A 20,692-nucleotide genomic window follows, 5' to 3' on the forward strand; every position below is an offset into this window, starting at 1 on the left:
TGGATGCACGTCACGTGTCACCCCTAGAATCTCAGTCAAGGGGGCTGCATGAGTTGATCTAAGAGCTGAGGGTGATCCATGGCAAACAGGTGCAGGACAGCTGCTGCTGTTGCAGACTCTGTTATGGTCTCTTGGGTACCACCCTCCCCTTATGCTACCCCCAGGAAACATGTTACCATTGAAATGGGTGTGTGGGGGGGAACGTGGTGTAGGTGACATCTTTCCTTCCAGCCTAGAACCCTGCGGTGCTGGGCCGCTCCACCTTTCCATGGGATTCACGCAGGCCTCTCCTCTGTGAGCATTATCGAGTGTGCTCCCCTTTCCTAAGCAGCTCATCCATCTTAACCAGGCAGGATTCAGTCCTCAACCCAATGTGCAAGGTGGTGGCTGGGCTCCTCTCCGGCCTGCCTCCCCCGGCTCCACCTCCGTCAGTTCCCGCCATCTGTTCCAGCTGGTTTGGCAGAACTTTTGCTGCTCCATACTCGTATCTGTGCTTTCCCCTGGGTCCAGCTCTGAGGTGCTTCTCCCTAGGCTGTTGGCTCCCTCGATCAGGGACCCTGCTTTTCTAGGACACATTAGCCAGATGGCACATTGTTCCTTCGGGCTGTTGTTCTCTGCAGCCGCCAGTCACCAAATGTTTAGCCTGCGTGGAATGCTGGAGTTCAGAGAGGGACATCAAAGAGGGGGAGGAGGGTTTTGCAGTTAAAGCACAGGGCTGGATCAATTCCAGACTCTGCTACTGACTTAGCGTGCAGCCCCAGGGCAAGTCACTTCACCTCTCCATGCCGCCATTTCCCCCTCACTGAAATGGAGGGCACAAGGGCCATGTGAGACTCAATGCATTAATTTATCAAGCACTGTGGGTGGAAGGAACTAGACTAGAGGAGGGCATTATCATGCTGTTCCTCCCAGACGCCTTCCCCAAGATGACACCCTCAGACTTACCGTCCAGACTCACAGGCTACAGTTCTGCTTCTGTTGGCCAGCCAGCGGCTCTGCTCCTCAAAGGACCCAAACCCGCAGGGCTCCAGGAGCCTGTATTCCCCTGCTCTCTCCTCTTTGGCAGGCCAAGCTTCCAAAGCAGATGGGATATCCTCTTTGGAAGGTTTGCAATCCAGGATCTTCCCCAATCCCCCCCGCAGTTTTACAGGTGCCATGTGCAGTGTGGATGACACTGGAAATCACCAGTCAGCCCCCCCCATAATCATGAGACTGGCTTAAAAATCAGGAGATTTTATGAAAATAATCCATTTTGTTTGCCTTCTGGTTTTGCTTTCGGTTGGAAGCACTTTCCAAGCTTTTCTCTGCAAACACGAGGGCTGGACATTTCCTTATTTAGAAAAAGGAAAGCTGAGATTCTCATGCATGTACACGGCCCCTGGAGCTGGGGATTTCAGCAAACCACATGAACCTCAGGTGCCGGACATGGTAACCACAAAAAACCAAATTCCCGGGCTCCTTGAAGCCGGCCAGAAGCTTGCTCTTCCCATAGCACTCCAGTGACAGAAGAGGTGTTCTGCTGAATGCTGAGATCGCAAGGCAGGACTCTGAGGTTGTGTTTTTGCTCTGCGACTCTGGGCAAGTTACTTAACCTATCTGTAAAATAGACATACCTCCCTGCCTCGTAGGGATGGGTTGCATCTCTCTGAGGCAAGGCATTGTATAGGTACCAGCTAGTATTGTTTATTACTATGGTTTCACTGTAGCATGTGTTTTCAGAGCAGTGGGTTGTAAAATGACTGAGAGGTTCCAGCTAATTGAGATTTCCTCCTCGGCATCTGCGCAGTGATTCTTTTGGGAGCTTTCATGTGATCTGGTTACACGGAGCGTCACTTCCTGGTGTGCTAATGAGCCATTAGGAGGCGTTGGGCATCATGTGACCACTTTGCAGCAGCAGTGGTAAATAAGAACTCAGCCCTTACATCACGCTTTCCATCCGCAGCCCTCAAAGTGATGGGCAAGACGGGGTGAGTATCCTGAGCCCATTTTACAGAAGTGCTTAGCATCCAGCAGTTCCCACTGGGGCTGTTCTGGAAGGGAACTGAGCACAGGCTTCTCTCTGACTTTGGGCAAATCATGTCCCTGCTCTGTGCCTCAGTTTCCCCATCTGTAAAATGGGGATAATGGTTATCCACCTGCTGGACTAATGTCTATAGAGTGCTTTGAAGATTAAAAACATTCTACAGATACTATTATCGCTTGCCACATGCTCCCTGAGACGGCCATGTGTCGTTAGGCTCACTTGCACTCGATCAGTTCCTCACCCTATACTTGCACAGATTTGAATATGCAATTGATACATTTACAGAGCAAAGTGGACATGCCAGTTGGAGGTCACTTTTCACTGATTCTGTTTTTAAAGGCTTATATCCCCCCAAAACCAGTTGCTGTGGGAACTGCTCTGCAACTTGAGTGCCTGGTAACCGGGGAGGCTACTGAAATGCTAAAACACTCTCTGCAGCAATCCCACCGGTCAGTCCGTTGGCTTTCCGCAGCAGCTGGGGAGTCCCTGCAGCAGCCATATTTCCCAGGTTTCCATATTTCCTAAACCACTGGCCACTTGACGTGGACATCTTTGTTCCAGTCCGAGCTGAAGTTGTGCAGGCCGTTCCGCCCAAGGGGTTATTTTCCTTCACAGGGGCCTGCTCCTGTGTTTTTGTCTCTCACTAGCTTGATGCACCTGCTTGATTAGCAGCAGCTGATGGTTGCACCCCTCCCTCACGGGGTCTCAGCGCTAGAATACAAAGGCTGGCTCTGTGGTGGGCATTAGCTGGGAGCTACTGAGGCAGCGTTTCTGACTACAGTTCCGGATCCTGCGCCAGAATGTAATACAGGGGTTCCCAGCCCCTCTCATAGAGTGAGACACCTTTGAATAGAGAGCTTCTCCTAGGACCCTCCTTCCCTAGCTGGGTTGTTGTGGGCTACCTTCCTTCCCACTCAGGATCACAGCCTACGCCGGGGTCCATGACAGCAGTCGCTTCCATGGAGAAGTAACGATAGGAACGTAATGTATTTTTAGCTCCTTTTCATGCAGTTTAGCAGCTGGATATGAGGAGGAGGAGCCAATATCACGAGACCAGCCAGCTCTTCCCCAGCCCACCAGCAAGGGCTCCTTGGATCACAGTTTGGGCACCTTGGCATTAATGCTTTACAGCAGAACTGAGATGCGTTGGCAGATCTGCTGGGGACCCGGGCCTGGAAATAGCAAGGCTGTTGCAGGTCAGGTTTGGGGTGTCTTGGCAGACTTTGGGAGGGGGAAGCTTGATCAGCACTTGCAAAAATCATTCCTGTCTCCTCTGATGTGTGTGGGTGTCTCTCTTTCATGAGCTGTGAAATTCACTGGCCAGCGTTACAGAAGAAGTGAGAGCAAATGCAATGCAATGGGGGCAACAAATGTATGCACCGATCTGATGAATATTCACACACATGCCAACACACCTCCACACTGGCCCGCCCCAGCAGGAAAAAAGAAACCAGGGAGGGAACGGCCTGATGAAATTTGGTGGGGGGGTGGGGGGAATCTCTGCCAAGACACTGATCAAAAGCCTCAGCACCAAGGAAAATGCACGGTAAGTATGAGCTGCTTGAAAAGATCATGGAAAGCCTCGGCACCACTTTAGCAGGCTGCAGCCACCTCCCTGTGTTTCCTGACTGCCCCCGAGGTTACTGTTATCTTTCCCCTCCATTAGCTGTGTGGAACCCGACTTGGCAGCGCTCGGCCTGGGAGAAGGATTCCAAGTGGTGTAACTGGAGCCGGATTGTATGTCTAGGTGGTGGTTGGTGGCATTAGCTGGTCTTTTGTTAATCCACAGGCGGCCCTCCCAGGCTGTCAGTTGCCTTCAGCAACCAATTTACATCCCTCGCAAACCTTTTCCGCTTTACCCTGAGGCCCCCTGTCCTTTCTGCTAACAATCCAGAGCTTTGAAAATGCCACAGCTTCTCTCCCTGTTTCCAAAGGGCTTGGACAAGCGGAATCCAGCATCGTCATTAAAAATCCCGACATTTTTGGAACCGCCCCAAAATGGGTTGCTTGGAGTTTGGTGCTAGAAGTGGGTGAAAGTTCAGGGGAGGCAGCAAGGTCAAGAGGAAAGAGCTCCTAAAATCTGACCTACAGTTGAATCCTGACCCTGCCACTGCCTCCCTGGGTCCGCTGGGCAGGTCACTGGGAGGGGGAGGTTCAAAGGAGTTAGGGCCCCCATCCTCAAAAATATTTAGGCACCTAATTCCCTTTGAAACTTAATGGGAGCTGGGCACATAACTCCTGTAGGCACTTTTGATAACCCCAGACTTCGCCTCTCTGTGCCTCAGTTTCCCTGTCAGTAGAAGAGGCTAATTGATTCTCATCTTCCTTGCTAGGGAGCTATGACAAATGATGGTTAATGGTCAGGACCTGATTCAGCAAAGCACCTAAACACGTGCTGAACTTCCAGTCAATGTCACTGAAGTCGAGGGCACCAAAGCAGGTGGTGGAAGTTGAGGACTTGGTTAAAGTGTTCTTCGGAATTGGGCCTCTGTTCTTTGACTGTGTTGTTGCATGCCAAGAATTTTAATAGTAATTTGTAATAATTACTTATTAACGGATCCAGGCTGATTCACACGTCACTAAGGAGACAAGAGGCTACCTTCCTGTTACTGAACCTGCCCCCTGGGCTGGGCAAAATGTTTGCAACCAACTTCAAAGACCTTGAAACATGAGGCTTTCACATCTCACTCGGACTTCACAAAATCTGTCTAATTTAATGAGAGCTCCCATCAGCCTCTAACTCGCCCCTTCCAATTCACCCCCGCCCTCAGTCTGGCAGGGCGGATGCACCCTGCACTAGCAGGATAATAATAGTGATTCCTAGCTCTGAAAAAGCATGTGTCATCAGTAGATCTCAGAGTGCCTGACAAAGGAGGACAGTATCATTATCCACATTGAATAGGGGAGAAACTGAAGCAGAGAGAGGGGACGTGCCTTGCCCAAGGCCACCCAGCAGGCCAGGGGAACAGCTGAGAATAGAAGCCAGATCGCCTGCTCCCCAGGCTAGTGCTCTATCCACTAGCCAACACTGCCTCCCATATGTGGCACAGCAGTGTCCCCGGTGCATTACTGATGGGCAGGATTGAGAAATGGCTCCACCCACTCACCCACCCAGATGCTTGCAGGGCGGAGCAAAGAACGCAGCAGCTGCAGGGAGGCTGATCTCCCCCTCTGGGCGCAGGGGCAGTTGGACTGGCGTGGTGCATGTCTGCCGAGCTATATCCCAGCAGACGTCTCTCGGAGCTGACCGTCCGTACCCCCTCGTGGCCAATGGTGTGCGTGTAGGAGGGGAGAAGGGTGCTGTGTCCTCCCATCTTCGGGCTGACTTCACAGCGCAGGGGGGAATCGATGACAGAGGCCACGTCCTGTCTGAGTACGTGGAATGGAGACCGCTGTGTCCCTGCAGCCACACCCTTGTCCTGAAGGAACCCTGGCTCTTTTCCCCCCCATATTTCTACGTTTTCCATGGGATTGTTAAATATCAGTGAGTCAGCTAATCTGATTTTTAACCTTGCTTCAGACACCTTCCACAGGCCCTTTCGTGTTTCTCCTGGGTGGAGGAGACAGGATGGAGGGTTTTAATATTCCAGGCCAAAGATAACCGTGTCGTCCCCCCCCCGCCCCCCGTGGTCCTGGGTGCTCCATTCTTCTGTAGATCCTGCAAATTTCCTTCTGACTGCAAAGGGATAAGAGAGGCTGCTCTCTACAGCCGCTGAAACCTTAGCCACTTGCCTTTGTCGGAGAGGTATTCGAGGCTGCGCTGTAGAGATGATTTGAGGGAATTTATTAAAGTGGCAAAGGCAAGCAGCATCTGGAGATGAGGTGTCAGGGTTCCCTCCCCACTCTGAACTCTAGGGTACAGATGTGGGGACCTGCATGAAAGACCCCCTCAGCTTATTCTTACCAGTTTAGGTTAAAAACTTCCCCAAGGCACAAACTTTGCCTTGTCCTTGAACCGTATGCCGCCACCACCAAGTGATTTAGAACAGGGAAAGGCCCACTTGGAGTTCCTATTTCCACAAAATATCCCCCCAAGCCCTTACACCCCCTTTCCTGGGGAGGCTTGAGAATAAACAAGATGAGCACAAACCAGCCTTGGATTTTTAAGACCCAAAAAACCCAATCAGATTCTTAAAAATCAGAACTTTATTAGAAGAACAAAAAAAAAGATAAGAGAAGAACTCTGTGAGATCAGAATGGAAGATAATCTTACAGGGTAATCAGATTCAAAACATAGAGAATCCCTCTAGGCAAAACCTTAAGTTACAAAAAGACACAAAAACAGGAATACACATTTCCTCCAGCACAGCGAATTTACAAGCCAAAACAAAGAAAACCTAACGCATTTTCTAGCTAGATTACTTACTAACTTTACAGGAGTTGGAGGGCTTGCATCCTTGATCTGTTCCTGGCAAAGGTATCACATAGACAGACAAAAGCCTTTCCCCCAGCTCCAGATTTGAAAGTATCTTGTCCCCTCGTTGGTCATTTGGGGTCAGGTGCCAGCAAGGTTACCTTAGCTTCTTAACCCTTTACAGGTGAAAGGATTTTGCCTCTGGCCAGGAGGGATTTTATAGCACTGTATACAAAAAGGTGGTTACCCTTCCCTTTATATTTATGACATGAGGTCATGGGTGTTTTGCCTGCAAAGGGAGTCTATTCAAACCCATTCCCCGTAACTCCACAACCAGCAGACAACTTTGATCTTATTAAGCGGTTCAAACCCCGCAGCTCGCCGATGTAATCAGCTGGGTTCTTTTCGGCTCTGCTTCTTTTTCATGTTGCCATATCTCCGGCTGTCGGCTCATCCGAGCAGCAGGGCTTTGCTAGGAGCTTTGGTCCCTCTCTCCTTGGTGATAAGAGAAATGAATGCGTCTATGACAGATTAACCCTTTCCTTTGCCACAGGCTAAGCCTTAAAATGTTGGTCCCTGGTCCTGCACTTTCTTCTTCTTATTCATTTGTATGACAGTAGCATCTAGAGGTCCCAGCTGAGATTGGGGCCCCATTGTGCCAGATGCTGTGCAGACACAGAGTGGGAAACACTTTCTGCCCCAAAGAGCTTACAATCACAGAGGGGGAAACTGAGGCACAGGGAGGGGAAGTGACTTGTCCAAGGCCACCCATCAGGTCAGTGGCAAAGCCAGGACTGGAACCCAGGTCTCCTGAGTCCCAGGCCCTGCCCACAGGGCCACACTGCCTCTCCCACCTGAGGGCAGGAAGTAAACAAAGTTGCCTGCCCCCCTATCTAGGGAACTAGTTCTGTGTTGAGCAAACCTTGGAGCGAATGCATGAAGGCACAGGTTCCAAGCGATCACAGAATCGACTGCTGGGATCCACAGAGAAACATGGCACTGTAGCAATGGTATCATTTTACGGATCAGCATCTCTGCATCTCTTCTTTGGCTGCAGCACCTTGCTCCTTGCTGGCCATAGTTCCAAGCCTTGGTCCAGCCAGCTCATAGAGCAGTAGTTCCCTGGGTATTTCGGGCGCCTTCACTGTTCTCGTTAGAGCAGAGGTGGGCAAACTATGGCCCGTGAGCCACATCCGGCCTACGGGACTGTCCTGCCTGGCCCCTGAGCTCCTGGCCGGGGAGGCTAGCCTCCACCCCTCCCCTGCTGTCCCCCCTCCCCCGCAGCCACGCCGCTGGGCGGGCAGTGCTCTGGGCCGCGGGGCTGCGTGCTCCTGCAGTGTGTCTAGCTCTGGCCGGGCGGCTGCCAGACACGCTGCTCTGAGCAGCATGGTAAGGGGGTCGGGGGTTGGGTAAGGGGCAGGGAGTCCCGGGGGGCAGTCAGGGGACAGGGAGCAGTTGGATGGGCCAGAGGTTCTGTGGGGTGGGGGGGCAGGGGACAGGGAACTGGGGGGTTAGATGGGGGGATCCCTGGGGGTGGTTATGGGTGGGGGTCCTGGGAGGGGGCGGTCAGGGGACAAGGAGCCGGGGTTGGATGGGTGGCGGGTTCTGAGGGGGGCAGTCAGGGGGCGGGAAGTGGGAGGGGGTGGATAGGGGGCGGAGGCCAGGCTGTTTGGGGAGGCACAGCTTTCCCTACCCGGCCCTCCATACAGTTTTGCACCCCGATGTGGCCCTTGGGCCAAAAAGTTTGCCCACCCCTGCCTTAGAGCAAGGACATGGAGTTGAAGAAAATTCTGCCTGCTCCTGACCTGCTGTGAGACACCAGGCCACGGGGCAGGTCACTTCACATTTCTGTGCCAACGTTTCCCCTCCTAGCCTGTGTCCAGCTATTTGGATTGCAAGCGCTTTGAGACAGGGGCTGTCTCTTACTCTGTGTATGTGCGGTACCTGCCTCAATGGGATCTCTAGGTGCTACTATGCTAGAAATGCTAATGGAGCGATGATTGGTTGGCACTAGCGTGCCTTAGCAAAGGGCAGTCCAACTGGCAGAAGCCCCAGTTAGCTCTATGCGAACAGAAGGGTCCCATCCATTCCAGCTGATGCTAGGAGGTTAGTGATGGTGTCTCTTGCCTCTATTTCCTTGTAAATTGCCAACCAGATTGCAGAAGACTCCCTGCACCCAGGACTCTGGGAACGTCCCTGTGGATTCTAATGTGTTCCCTGCCTTTGCCAGCCGGGCGATGCTCTGGATTGCCAGACATGCCGACTTTGCTAAGCATGTTGTCTCATGTTGTTCTTGGAAATGTGGAAAACGCTGAATGGTTACATTCCTCCGGGGAAGAGGAGAGCCCTGTCTAGAACTGCCTCGCTTTGAGCGTTTGCTGTAGTACGCAAACCACAATGAAATGATGAGGAACAGCTTGTGTGCAGCCTGCAAAACACGAAGGTGATGCCTAGCGCTTTGCTTCATATCCCCGGTGGGGAGCCCCTTTGGGTGTCTCTACACCGCATTATAAACCCAGGTCTGTGGGACCCGGACTTGTGACTCAGTGTTTCCAAGCCCGTGCTCGAGCGTCCACGCTGCATTTTAAACCAGGGTTTACAGTTGCTGGACCTGGGTGTCTCAGCTGTGCTGTCACATCCATACCACAGTACACAGAGCTTCTGGCTCAGGTTTGCGGCTTGAACTGCATCCACACTGCGAAATGACAGGGCTTGGACCCGAGTCACAGCGGGACTCGGGCTCTGACCCATCCCCCGTACAGTGTCCTAGGACCTGGGTACTGAGTGGTTGCTGGCCTGAGTCAGACTGATTTGTGTGTGCATGGAAGAGGGGGTGTGGACTCCAACCTGAGTCAGAGCCCGGGCTTAGTGTGCAGTGTTGACACATCCTTTGTGCCCTCACATTCATCCCCAATGACCTTGCTCTTGTAAAAAATTAGTAATTGACCCTTATCTTTGATGTACTCAACAAACATTAACTAGATCCTCACAATATCCTCTGGCGCACCCAAGAGGAACTTTTGGAGGTGGGTAAACTGAGGCAAAGATAAGTGGTGACCTTCCCCAAGACCACACCGCAAACCAGAACTGGAACACAGGCGTGCCTGGCCATTAGTCCCGTGCCCTGAGCACTGAGAACATGCTTCCTTCTCACAGCCCATTGCACTGAGGGCATGTCTGCATTACAGAGGCTACAGCTACCTACAACCACAGAAGGGTAGGTGGAGGTAACCAACCTTCCCAAGCGGTGGTAGCTAGGTCAGGGGGCCAACTCTTCCCTTGACCTAGCCACATCTACACCGGGATTAGGTCAGTTTAAGTACTGTGCTCAGGGGTGTGAATTTTTCACCCTTCCTCAAGTAACGTAGCTAGGTCAACCTACATTTTAAGTGTAGCCCAGGGCTGAGTCCTTTCCTCCTCGGAGAGAGGGTTGGGTTATGTTTTCATATGAATACAAAACAAGCCCTTCCCCAGCAGGGAAATACGCTAGATTCTGGGCAGTGTTGTGTATATTTGGGAGCTGAGCCCTGGCAGAACTCATTTCACTTACATAATTGTGTGTGTGTGTGTGCTGGGATTGCTTCCAGGGACTTCTTTCTAGCACAGACAGTGGGGAAGGCCTCTAAGGCAGCTCCTGCATAGGGCATCCCCAGTTAGATTATAATCCAGTTACACATTTATTACATCCAGTGTGGCCTGTTAATAGGAAGTGGCACCGGAGTGTATGGTCCATGTGGTGTTGGTAATTATGATGATGATTGTGCTGGTCGCATTCCGAAATCCAGAACTTAGTGATGAAATACTCTAACTGCAGACTAGAGATGCTAATAACACATTAATATTAATTCATATAATTTTTCTCATTTTATTTCCGCCCTACCCAAATAACTAAGTAGCCTCACATGATTGGGGATTGGTCCTGCTTTGAGCAGGGGGTTGGACTAGATGACCTCCTGAGGTCCCTTCCAACCCTGGTATTCTATGATTCTATGATTCTATGTAAGCCTTAAAATGACCAAATAGAAGAGAAATAACTTGATATTTTCCATTAATATCATCACAGGAAGGACATGAGTTAAATCCTTGTTCTTCCGAGCATGGATGGGGAAGGATGGGTCAGTGGTTAGGTCTCTAGCATAGACTGGGTTCAAGTCCCTGCTCCATTACAGACTGCTGGTGTGACCTTGGGTGAGTCACTCAGCCTCCCTGTGCCTCAGTTTCCCATCTGTAACCTGGGGATAATAGCGCTGCCCTACCGCCCGGGGGTGTTGTGAGGATAAATACGGTCCAGATGGGGAGGTGCTCGGATACTGTGGTGATTGGGGCTAGGTAGGTACCATAGATCATGTCCAGTTCAAATGCTCCTGCTGCTAAGGCCCTGGGGTGCTGAGTGAACGGAGTTCTGTGGGAGTGGAGGCCATTCAGCAGCATGGGGGAAGATTGGTGGGTTCTGATGTGCAGACGAATGTGGCGAAGGGATCTTGTTAACCACTCAGGAGGTCAAGAAACTAGCACGGCTATTGTGTGGGAGGAAAAAGGGCTGGGAAGGAAGAGATCCTGAGGGTTTGGATGCGCAAAAGGCCTGCAGGCTGTTTGCATGTGGGTGGATGGTATGAGAAGGGCCTATACAAATCCCCAGGCTGAGAGTCCCCGGTCTCTGCAGTTTGTGCATGCACCAGGCCAGGGCATGGAGCAATCTGCAAATACATCTAATCAGTTGTGGTGTGAGGCTGTTGTGGAGGGCTCAGTTACTGTCTGCTCCAGCAGATGCAGGTTGTGGTGATTTAACAAGGAGGCTAACGGGCCACGCTCAGATGGTCTGGCTGAGTGCAGGAAGGACTGCACCTGCAGAGTTAACCCAGTCTCCTCCCATTTTGGCCCTCATGCCCCATGGCAATCCTTCTTAATCCAAAGAAGGCAAGATTCTGGCACTGGTTCCTGGGGGTCGATGGTTTCAGAAAACGGGCAGAACTTTGCTTAGCAGAGATGAGCACAGTGCAGAAGACACATGGGAGTTTGGACAGAAAAAGATCTTCCATTATTCACAAAAAATCGCCCCATTGTTTTGATGTTTCTGTATTTATGGTAATGCACAGAGTGAAATCACGGTAATGCTCAAAATGACCAATGAACAGCTTGACTGCATGTAATCAATACCTGGATTCAAGTGAGTAGTGGCTGAGATGGGGAAGGGAGCTCCCAAATTGTTCTGATTTTCTGTGACCTTGAGAGGGTCATGTCACCCGTGTGTGCCTCAGTTTCCCCATTGGTGGCATTTTCAGGCTGTATGCTCTTGTCATTGCAGTGGAGGAATTTTCCAGCATGAGCATCAAGGGTTTTGATCATTATTGTTCTACACATGATTATTTGTATTATGGTATCACCACCTGAGCCCCATTGTGCTAGGCTGTTCATGCGCATAGTGAGCGATATCCCTGCCCCAAAGAGCTTACAATGTAAACAGCCTAGACAGACAAAGAATGGGAGGAAGGAAGTGCTGTTATCCCATTTTTGTGATGGGGAAACTGAGTCATCAAGAGATCAAGTGACTTGCCCAAGATCACATTGGAAGTGGCAGTGCTGGGAATTGAACCCCCATCCCTTGGGACCCAGTTCAGTGCACTAAACACAAGATCAGGCTTCCCCCCAAAGAGTCCCACCTTGCAATCCCTTTTAGGATTCCCCCCGATCCCAGATTTTTCAGCAATGTCTTGTTTTTTCCTGGCCGTGTCTGTGGTGACATGACATTTTGAGCAGCTTCCAATTGCACTGGGAGATGTTACCCTTGCCGGCAGTCTCTCAGCACTCCTGCTGAGTGTGTCCTGCAGGACAAAACCAGGATGGTGACAACCTACAGACCCCAGCAGCAGAACTCCCCTCTCTTCGGTCTTCCCTGGTGCAGACACTGGGTTTGTCTTTCTTTCCTAACTGCTGGCCATGGCTCTGAGGCCCGCCTGCTGTGGGTAAAGCTGCACCTAGAGGATCTGCACGAAAGAGCCTAAAAAATGAGACTTCTATACATCACCTGGGCCTTTCGGAACCTCCCATCTTCCTCCTCGTGTGCTCTCTGCCTTACACTCGGTTGCACAATAATTTCCCCAGGGAAGCGGTGGAAGCTGCAATGCTTGGCATTTCCAACTAGACTGGACAAGATCCACTCGAAACATTCTGCAGGGGATAATCCCACACTGGCCGGGAGACAGCTGGTTATTCTCCTGCCGCAGGGTCCTTTCCATCCCTGACTCTGCATTTGTAGTTAGATGCTTCCTGGCACCTGCCATTTGGCCTCAAGGCTCAACAGTTAGCAGGTGGGCTGGACTTTTGTTTTCTTTGCGTTGCTCTGGGGAGCAATGAGCAGGTATTTGTCCCTACCTGTCATTGTGTTATCTCCCTATCGGTGGCCCCATAGAGTCTCGGGACCTCTTTGTCAACCTCCTCCTAGCCCTGGCCAAAATGGCCATCTACAAAACTAGGGAGAGGAGGCTGGCCGACGGGTCTCCTGAGACTGTGGGGCCTGTTTCCGCTCCTCAGTCCATTCACGCATCCAGGCGGAGTTCCCCTGGGCGGCGTTCGCTGGTTCCCTTAACGCTTTCAAGGAGCAGTGGGCGTTGTCCAGGGTTCTCTGCTCGGTGTCCCCATCAGGTTCCCTTCGTTTAGCCCTGTGACCTCACTCCTGTTCCTGTTATCTCTTTAGTTGTCCCACACAATTATTTGGCATCCCAGACCTGTGGATCCTCCCCTTAGGCTAGTGGGAGGTCCCTTCCTGGATCCCAACAGGACTGTGCTATCTGGCCCTTCGGAAGCCTCATGCAGTCTGAGGTGTTACAACCTCTCGTTAAAGCAGTGCTGTTTTTACAGAGAGCAACAGTGTCCTTTTAGCTGTAGGGAAGTATGTGCCTGTGTATTAAAGTCAGAAAAACCTCCAGAGAGCTAGACGGGCTCAAGGTGGTGCTCTCCAGGTGATGCATATTGTAACAAATCCATACTCATCTAGGATATTATGCTGTGCGCCGTGGATGCTGATAACCTCACCACAACAGAAGGGATGGAGTTCAGACTCTTCTGCTCCAAAACCACATCCTTCTGTCACTTGAACTAAAAGAGAATCTCCATTAGGTGCTAGCAGTATAAGGCCTACTATGACACACAACTAAGCAGTTCTGATTCCATCCAGTAGAGGGCAGTATGCACATGCACATTAGCCAGTCTCCTTACAATATGCTTTACTTTTTCATTTTTTAATTAGATTGAACTCACTCCATGCTCTGCCCCATTCTGTCCTAAGCAGAATGCAAACCCCAGTAATATTCGAGTTGAACTTTCAAACCAGTGATATTCAGAACAGGTTTGCCCATCCCTTAGACCCCATCCTGCGAGCTGTCTGTGTGCTGATCCGTGGATGATCAGGGCTGGGATGACACATACAAGAGGAAAACACACTGCCTTTAACTCATGATCGATCATCAGGGCCAGGAACCCCATTTTTGTCACCCTGCTGCAACCAGTGAAAATGTTAAACAGACCCTGATGATGTCTTGTAAGATTCCTTTTCCCCACCCTTCCACCACCTGTACGGGGGAGTTAGCAGGAATGGGAAGGAGGTTATCTAGGGTAATCTCTGAAATGGACAGGAGTTTACAGAGCCACTCAGGCAATGAAAAGGAAACCCAGCATGCTTCAGTGATGGCTGCAGTGTTCATCTGCGCTTCCTTTCCTGTAAATATTATTCTAATGCTGGCTGCCGCACTACCTAAATCAGAAAGAACTGCCGGCAAAAAGCAAGAATGAATAAACATTTCTGTCCTTTTTCCCCACTGCCCCTTTTGCAGGTTAAGGTGTAAAATTTATAGCTGCCTTGGTTTGTCTCCATCTGGACAGGGGGCCTCATGGGGCAATCATTCAAGCCCGGATGGTGACAGGCAGCTTACAATGTTAACCCCATTCGAGTTGTGGACCAGGGCAGTAGTTCTGAGCTATTGACTGCTTCAGGAGGGTGCTGCATGGCTGTATCCAGTTCTAATGATCGGGGGGTGGGGGTGTTAATTTAGGGATCCGTCTTATCCATTTCTCTCCAGCATCTTTGCTCACTCTGTTCTCATGGTACTTTACCTACACATGGTGTAAGACACGGTGAGACTACTAGCTAGCACATCACAAAACGTTCTCCTGGCACCGCTCCTTGAGTTCAATGAAGCCAGGGTGGATTTCACCCAAAGTCTCACAAACCCCCTGTTACGGATTTGGTCAGGCTCCCCTTTACTGGCCACCCCCAGACTGCTGTGAGGGACATCTATGGCTCTGGGTCCCTGGAGTCCCCCAATGGTTTAAGCTTCTGGGTCTTGAAATAAGTCCAGGCACTGCCCCACTCTTGGAATCCCTAGGCACATTCTTGGGGTGCAGCCCTTTGTCTAGTGCCTCATCCTGAGAACTAGAACCCGCTGCCAATCCCCTGGGGGTGCAGAGCTGACCTTCCAGTTCCCCCAGATTTACACACCTGGTCCCAGAAGGGTTTGCTGGGTAACCCGCTCAGGAGGTGCACAGCCATGGAGCATGCTACACACTCAGAGCCCAGAGCCCAACACATCATTGCTCTTTTATGTAACGCACAATGCACAAGAGAGCTCAGATCATTTAGAAAGCTACAAACCTCCTAACCACAATGCCCCCCACTTAGTGCACCCTGCCCTCGGTGACACTCTGGGCTCCAGACAGCTGGCAGGGCCCCCCTGCTTCATATAGGCCTCTACATGTTGGGGTGCTTCTCCTGCATGAAGTCTTCTGCCCACTGCTTCTGATACCTTCCTCTCTCCTGCAGTCTGCCCCCAACCCCCCATTGCTGTGTGACTCTCTGTTTAAACCTCTGCCTGGTCACCTGGCCTCTTTTGTTCTGCTCCTGGTAAATTTCCACTGCTCCTACTTCCCCCGCCTCCCTCCCGAGGGGTCAGATAAAACTGGTGTTCCCAAGGATGCAGCTGCTCTCTGGCATAATATTGTGAACAAATTACCCTCGTTTACAGCGAAGTACCTTCTCTTTGGCCTCAGTCTGGAGTGCATCTGCTGTGTGTCCTGTCAGCCATGGTGGGTCCACAGACCTGTAGGCTTTCCATGGTGCAGTAATTTCATGATACAATTTCATAGTATCAACCTGAATTCACAAATGGTGCAGACAGATTCCCAGCTACCCACTCCCCTCCACAGAGGTAGGCCTGTATTGTGAGCCCCGTTTTACAGAGGTTTGTCCGGCATCATTTCATGAGTCTGTAGTGTCCAGGAGAGAACTGAAAAGCCCCTCGCATCTCCACACCCCCTCAGTTCTGTAACTTAGTCTATTTGCCGAGATGCGGATGTTGGCCAGTGTGTTTATTCCTCTTCCATTCTTTTCACTTCTCCCTCAGTGAGAGCCATGGGGGGGTGAAATTGAATGATTCGTTGCTGTAAATGTAATGAAAGGAAAAGCTCACTGAACTGTTCTGAGGGATTTTCACGGTTTTGAAAGGAAATTCTAATGGGATGTGACTGAGAACAGTAACGAGGCTAGAACTGTTTAATGGCTGTCGCTGTTAGGAAATGCAGAGCAAACGATCCTGGGAAAGTTCTGCTTCCCAGGGGCAGCCTCATGTGATGTACAAGTGCATGGGGGTCCCGGGGAACCCATCCACATGAAGGGGGCTATATGTACACCGGGGAACACAGCTAAGAGTTGGGCTCTGGACACTTTGCCTGGTGGTCACACCCAGTATCCAAGCATATGTAATACATGGACCCAGGGACAGTTTCTGCTCCCAGTCACACTGATGTACATTCAGCGATAACCCCATTGACTTTGATGGAGTTGCACCAGAGATCTATCTGTGACCTGGGTGCCTAGATGACACCTGCGGGGATGCTAGGTGTTACCATTGTCCTAGGTGGTAAAACGACCTGAGCTCTGTCTACGTGAGTGCTCCCGCTGCTGGAGCTGCACCAGTGGAAGATAGCCTAATGCAAGCCATTCCCTGCCTTCCCCCTTCTTGGCTTGACCCAGGACAGGGGCTGCTGTTCTCAACCTGCGCGGTCCTGGCAGAATGGCCAGGGCGCGTTCTAGGGACACTGTTAAAGCCGCATCAAGGCTGCCCAGAGGACTGGGAAATGCACAAGTTAACGGAGCCGTGGCGTGTCTGGGGTGTTTCCTATTCCTGATCTGCTAGTTTGATGGTTACTGTTTTCACTTGGACACAAGTGTATCCAGGGTGGGCCCTTTAATGTCTCTCTTATAACCTTAGCTACGTTCAATTCCCGATGGGCAGAGATTGTAACTGTGCACCGTAACCTATCCTTAACCTTATGGTTGTTATTAGTTTGAATTTTGGTCGCACCGAGAGGCCTCAGCCGAGATCAGGGCCCCATTGTGGTAGGTGCTGAACATATGTACAGCGAGAGACAGCCTCTGCCCAGAGGAGCTCACAGTCTAAGCACAGGGTCTGGATCATGCCCGAGTGTAACGCAGATGTGCAAAGCAGTAATTATTGCCCTCTCCACCCTCTTGCAGAGCCCATGTCAAAGCACAGCCCCACCCTGGGAGCATGGGGGCAAGGCTCTTCTCCCCACCACCACCCAGGAACAACCCAGGATGGAGAGGGAGCAGGCAGCAGGAAGACTTATGGCTCCCCTTCTCCCCCTGTACCACCCAGTAGTGGAACACGCCCGACTCCATAAAAAGATGGTGCAAATTATTTTTGGAGCAGGGAGCCCTGGGAAGACTATGGCCTCTCAGAGGCACAGCACCTCCTGGTGTCCCTCGCCTATGCACCGCCCCTTCCTACGGTCTGTCTGCTAACAGCACAATCCAGCCCAGAGCATTAGTCTGTGTGCAGCTCGCTAAGCATCCTGCCAGCACCCATCAGCGAGTGCCACCAGCCACAGGCAGGAGTTTCAGTTCCATTAACACCGCCGTTGAGAATAATGCCTTGCTCATTCTGGAGCCAGCCCGCTGGGCATCCCAGATCACCTTGGTAAGGTGGCAGTATTCTTCATTGTGCCTTGTAGCGCCGAAGGGGCGTAGCTGGGAAACTAACATGTTTCAGTGGTAGAGAAGCACAGATTTTTTTCTGTAGGAGCTCAGCTGTGTACATAGAAATGCAGGAGGGCCTTCTGCACTCTGCCTTCTGCTCAGAAATGCCTTCGGGGGGGGGAGAGAAAGAGGGGGCGCTCAGTGGGGATACACAAGCACCCTGGTTCACTGGGATTGGTGCTGAGCAAAGTATTCCCAGGAGACGATTGATGGGGTGGACTTGGACCCGTTTCCCCATCACAAATTACCCAAAAGCACACTTTGATCTCAGCTTTTCCCATGACTGGATTCCAGCCTGCAGATTGCCCCTGAACCATTCAGGTATTTGCTGTCCCTCAAACGTCAGTTCTGCTCCCACATTGGTTGGCACCCAAACCCAAGGCCGTGCCAGCCTCTCTGCCGCTGTTGCACCAGCATTTGCACATTTGCCCAGCTATCCAGGAGGCTTTCCCTTTCCGTGGGCATTCTTGCAAACACGTTTTTCCTTGCATGGCTCTTTGCGGAAAGCAAATGAAAGGGACTGCAAATACCATCAGTCACTGGACTGATATTTGTCACCTATATTTGTCCAGTTGTGGCTGGATCTGTAGGAGGGGAGGGAAGATGTTCTGTCAAACCAGCTGCATTAACAGGACCGCTGCTCAGCTCTGCCATAGCACTTCCCAGCCGCAGGGTTTAACTCCCTTGCCAGGCACTCGTTAAAGCCTCACGCCATTGCTGCATAGGAGATATTCTCCCCCTTTTACAGATGGGAAACCTGAGGCACAGAGCATTGACGGGACTTGCCCGAGGTGTCACAGCAAGGCAATGGCAGAGCCCAGAATAGACCCCAGATCTCCTGACTCAAGGCCCCTGCGCTTGCTGGAGCTCAGCAGAAAGAGAACTGAGCTGCGTCACTCTGCTGAAGTTGTTGCAAGGACCGTAGGGGAGGGCACGTTTTGGGGAGCCCTTTCAGTCATCGACCTCAGCCCACAAGCACCCTTTGGTATTGCAGGGAATCAGAATGTTTCACCTCCTGTTATAACACGGAAGAGTTAGTCAATATGATGTCTTCTTAGGAGGATGAAGTCTTTCATCCTTGTCGGGAGAGCGGAGTGGTCCAGTAGCTGGGGCATAGTGTTGTGAATCAGCCGACCCAGGGTCTGGTCTTAAACGCTGCCAAGGACTGCTGTGATGCTCTGTGCCTCAGTTTCCCCAGTGCACAGACGTGCCTCAGTTTCCCCATCTTGAAAATTTGCCTCGGCTTCCCTATCTTGAAAATGTGCCTCAGTTTCCCATCTTTAAAAGGGGATAATGATCCTGACCTCCTCTGTAGAGTGCCTTGAGAGGCATGGATGGAAAGCACTATTTGTCAAACCTTAATCACTATGATTATTTTATGTATACACTAAGGAATCCTCAACCAAAATGGCCTGGAGCAGCCGTTCTGAAGATACCTGGCCTTTTCATTCCACTCGCAGCGCTCCTGTTAATGTCAGTGGAGTTCTGTGTGGAGACCGCAGGAAGTCTTTGGCCTGTTTATATTCCGGTGCGGGTACAGAGACTTAAGGTAACTGTGGTGCTGTTGTGTTAGGCTGTGGCTGCATTAGAAGCGCTGCAGGGGCACGACTGTACTGCACCGACGTAGCACTGCAGTGTAGACACTTATTTCAGTGCGAGAAGAATTGTTCTGCTACCCTAGGGGCGACTACACTGGGGCTTAGGTTGGTTAAACTACACCTCTCAGGAGCGTGAATTTTTCATACCCCTGAACAACACAGCTGGGGCAACCTCCTTTCTTGTACTTGTGGCACCTTACTCCTGTTCTTTTTTGCGGATACAGACTAACACGGCTGCTACTCTGAAACCTCCTTTCTTGTGCAGACCAGCTCTTAGACTGTTGCCTTGAGACTTTCCTGGTAACTGCCATGAAATGAGTATATAGAGCAGCAGCGGATACCGGGCACTAGCATTTCAGGGCCTAATCTGAGCAGATAGATAATTACATGATGTACCCCAATGCCAGGGCTGTGTGCATGTAGCTTTAATTACTTACAGCGTTACCGTAATGCGCGTATTCTGCTCTGTGAGGTCTCTGGACTAAGGCTTTCAGCGCTTTTCATCTTGCAAAGCACTTTACAGATGTTAACTTAGCTTCGCAAACTCTGCTGTGCTCCAGGAAAACCTGGCTGTAACCCGTCAGTATCAAAGCAAGGATTAGCGCTCCGGCATTGCCGGTCCCCAGCCCTACGTTTCAGATCACTAGATCGGTGGGCTGCAACCCCAGCACTAAACACTAATAAAAATACTCCTTCGTCAAGCAGAAGATTTGGTCGCTGGGCTAGAACTGCTTGTGATAAGAATTAATACCTAGCTTTTGTATAGCACTTTCTAGCTGTAGCGCTCATTGATCCACAGATTATAGGTGGGGAAACTGAGGCACAGAGCAGGCACGTGAATTGCTAGTAGGTCCAGAAATAGAATCCAGGCCTCCTGACTCCCACACCCTGACCACTAGACTAGACTCTCTCCGTTAGACACACATGTCTGGACTGGAGGTGGGCTTGTGACACTCTGTAGCATGCAGAGATGGAGCAGGAGACTAGTAAAGTGTGAAATACATTGCCAGTGTGGTAGGATTGTAGCATCGAGGAAGGGGATTGGCCAACTAGGAACAGCTCCCCTTTGTACCCACTGTATTGTGCTGTGTGCCAAGTGCCCCCCAGTGACTGCATGCGCAGAGGAGGAAATGGCAAGTGAGGTTTCTGTTGGGACGAGCCCACCAGCTGGAAATCCTCACGGGAGAGAATTGGAAACCTCAAGAGATCGCCAGCTACTCCCTGCTTCTCTTTGGTTCTTCTGGCTGCTTGCTGAGTTCAGCGCTGTGGAGAGTCAAGATTCAGCCTGGCGCCAGCCTCCAAGGGGCGCGTGGCTGAGATCCGAACGCAGCACCGCATCTCTGCACCAACTGCTGATACCAGATGGGCGCCTCCTACAAAACACCAGTTGTCTTGTCACTGAACCGCGCAGGCTACGGAGCTGCTCAGGAAACACACACACCGTTTTAAAAGAGGGGGGGAGGACACTGGCCTTCAGGAATTTCTCACTCTCTGGATGGGCTGGTTGTAATGGCAGAGAAAGCTCAGCCCTGGGGGAAAGGAATGGGGCTGTAAAGATAAGCGCTAGCACAGCAGAAATGGCCTTAGCTGGGTCAGTGGAGGGGAAGGTGGGTGTGATGTGCCCAATCTACCAGTTACTAACTCTTCTTCCTTCCTTTCTTTCTTTC

General features: G+C 51.2%; 1 protein-coding gene across 4 annotated transcripts in view; it reads left to right on the forward strand.

Annotated features, from left to right (window-relative positions):
- The window catches only part of NCS1 (neuronal calcium sensor 1), a 154,986-nt gene that overhangs the window by 118,693 nt on the left and 15,601 nt on the right, over positions 1–20,692 (forward strand). The gene's annotated exons all lie outside the window — the stretch shown is intronic.

The sequence above is a fragment of the Natator depressus genome, chromosome 16 (assembly GCF_965152275.1).
Source record: "Natator depressus isolate rNatDep1 chromosome 16, rNatDep2.hap1, whole genome shotgun sequence".
Classification (NCBI taxonomy): Eukaryota; Metazoa; Chordata; order Testudines; family Cheloniidae; genus Natator; species Natator depressus.